Raw genomic sequence first — 3,438 nt, 5'->3', positions numbered from 1 at the left:
TTATTCTCACTTGGATGTATTCATTCTCAATTAGGTCTCACTTGGATGTGTTCGATTTTAATATTATACCCATTATTTGTGTTTAGATTCAATTATGTCCCTAAAAAAGTGAATTATGTAAATGTTGTAGGAATTAGTTTCAACATTTGATGAGTTATTTTTCGGAGTAGATCATCGATTCTATCACAGACATTTGTATTATAACTTCAAGAAGAGATTTTTAAAACTCAAACTAAAGCGCTCATGATGTGTAATTGACGGCAGGATAACATTGAATCACTTATACAAACGTTAGGGATACAAATATGACGACTTAAACGTTAGGGACATTTTTAAAAAATAAAAATTGTAAAAATAATAATTTTTTACTTTTTCTTATTTTTTTATAAAATTCTAAAAATAAAAATAAAAATACAAACTAAACAGAGATAAAGTCATATAACATGAATTTTAACCCCTTTTTTTTCCCTCCTCCTTCTTTAAATTTACCTAATAAATCTAACTTAAACGCGCGCATGCAGTCTATATCCTGAATTGCCGAGGATATACAAGAAAGCCAAAGCCCTATTTATCTTATCTTGTTCAGATCAGATAATGAATAAATAGACCCTAACAGTAGTTTCTCCTCATTCATATAATTTTGTGAAAGAATTTAAGTGGCAATAATTAATGGCAACAAAAGAAGAAAGGTTGTTAATGGCGGAATTTAATGCTTTCTTGTTGGATCGCATAGCGCTGCTTTTCGCCCTCATCGTTATTCCGGCCACCTGCAATGCTTCTTCCTTCCCCAGCATCTGGCAGATTTCTCTGACAACGGCCTTTGCCATGACACCGGCATTCTACTTGTATCGCTGGCTACACTCCACGACGACGTATCCGCCGCTGTGGATTGAGAGAAGCCTCTTCTTGGTTGAGCGGTTCTTGCTGTTTCTTAGCCTTGTTTTCGTTCCCATGAGGCCACTTTATACTCTTCTCACTTGGGTTTTTTTTGTGGTATTGTCTCTTTGCGTTGGTGGAGTGTACTTGGCAAGCTACCTCTACCGGGTTATTTATTCTCTCAGTTGGGTCTGCAAGTTTGTAAGTACCTGAACCATGCTATTCAATTGTGTTTTCTAATTTCTTCTACGATTTTATAACTTGTGACTATGTTTCAATCATACACATCAGAATAGTCATATGAAAGTAGTTCTTTTCTGGAGCTTGTTTTTGGATTTGAAGTTTGCACTCATGAAGAACTTTTTGGTTGATTATTCAAGAAAAAAAAAAGGAATCTGGTTTCAATTATTTGATAATAGGTCCGCACTGGAGTAAAATATGTTACCAAATTAATGGCCTGAGATTGAAATTAATTATCTGTGTATTATTGTTGGTAGGGTTACACTGATAACTATCTTGGTGCATATGCATATGGTGGCATAATAAGTAAAAAAGGAGAAGAAGAATACAATGAAGACAACGACATAGGCCAAGAAGAAGAGGAGAAAAATAATGACAACAATGACAAAGATGACGTTGTTCACGTCAATAAAGAAGAAGAGGAAGAAGTGAGGGCAGAGTGTTTGAGAAACAATAGAAAAGAAGAATGCATGAAATGTTGTGAAAGTGAGGTAATGTTGCGCAAATGGGATTTGTACAAAGAAGAACTGAGAAAGTGGGAGGAAGAAGTAGTAGATTGGTACCAAAGAGAACGAAGAAAATGGGATGAAGAAAAGGCTCAACTTGTTGGAAAACTCTCAGCAGCAATAGCAACTACTGAACTCTACCGAAACCTATTGCATGATGCCATGGTTATGCACTTCATGGAACAGTAAAAGGGTTAATACTCAAATTCGTCGTGAAAGACAAGCATCTTCATTTTCATCTCCGAATAATTTTTTTAATTAAATTAGTCCTTGAAAAATAAAATGTAAGTTAAATTAGTCATTCCATTAATTTGATGATAACGTGTCACGCCACGTGACAGGCTAGGCATACGTGGCATGTCACGTGTCACTTGTCATGTAAAAAAGTTTTTTATAGTCAAAATAGTCTTTGAAAATTCAGACGTAAGTCATTTTCATCTCTCAAATTTTAAAAATTAGTTAAACTAGTCCTTATATAATTTTTTTTTATTTTTTTCATAATATTAAATTTAAAATATTTTTTATACTACTAATTTTAATAGAAATATAATTGACAAACAAAACATTAGTAATTATATCTTTTCTTTTTAAAAATTTTTTCAATAAAATTAACTCTCTCTTTTAATTCTTTTTAAAAGCTCTCATTCTTTTCTATTCTAAAATATTTTTCTTACATTATTACATTTTGCTGGAATATATATATATACTCAAAATTAAAATGTATGTATTTATTAACCTAAACAAAGTTATATGTTCAAAATCAAAATTTATGTATGTTAACTCAAACAAAGTTATACCACTATTTTTTTTTTTACTACATCTTTTTTTTTTTCATTACGGTATTATTTACGTATAGGATGTAATGGTAGTGATACTTAGAGTCAAAATTCAAGAAGATCCACAAATTTTGCTTCAATTTCAAACTTTACAAAATATTGAAAATTTGTTGCTTAATTATTATTATTATTATTATTATTAATAAATTGCTTCTTAAGCGTAATACGTGCAAAGATCATAATAAACTTTTGTGTGTTTCATATGTTTGAGATAGATTATATAATTTTTCTTTTAATTTCACAAGTCAATGAGATAAAATAAAACAGAAAACATTATACCTATGCATAGTACAGACTACTCTACACCAGTACATTATATAAATAGATATATGTTTCGTATTAAAATAAAATTCCTTTTGTTTTAAATGAAATATTTAAAAAATTATATTAGAATATTAAGATTCAAAAAGTGATTCCACAAATCAGTTTTTCAATTATTGAGTTTTACTATATAAATTAAACAATAATAAAATTATAATTTTAAAAAATTTAAAAGATTTATTGACTAATTTTTAAAATTTGAGGGATGAAAATGATTTACGTTTGGACTTTCAAGGACTGTTTTAACTATAAAAAACTTTTTTACATGTCAAGTGACATGTGCCACGTGTCACTGATCTGTCACGTGGCGTGACACGTCATCGTGCAACGTGGCACTTGACGTGACACGTCATTATCCAACTAACGGAAGGACTAATTTGATTTACATTTTATCTTTCAGGGATTAATTTGATTAAAAAATCATTCAGAGACGAAAATAAAGATCGCATGATCTTTTAGGGACGAATTTGAGTATTAACCCATAGTAACAATAATAATTTAGTCCAGAACATACAAAACTGCTACTTTCTTTTTCCTTTTACGGAAAACAAACTCACTGGTATTTTAATATTGGTGAATTATACGGTGAAGATGTAAGTTTATAGATTTTTTTTATGAGATGAAAGAGAAATTGAAAAAGGTAGGACCACTAGGACCAC

The sequence above is a fragment of the Arachis ipaensis genome, chromosome B03, assembly GCF_000816755.2.
Source record: "Arachis ipaensis cultivar K30076 chromosome B03, Araip1.1, whole genome shotgun sequence".
In the NCBI taxonomy this organism is placed as follows: Eukaryota; Viridiplantae; Streptophyta; class Magnoliopsida; order Fabales; family Fabaceae; genus Arachis; species Arachis ipaensis.
Note: the sequence above shows the minus strand (reverse complement) of the source record.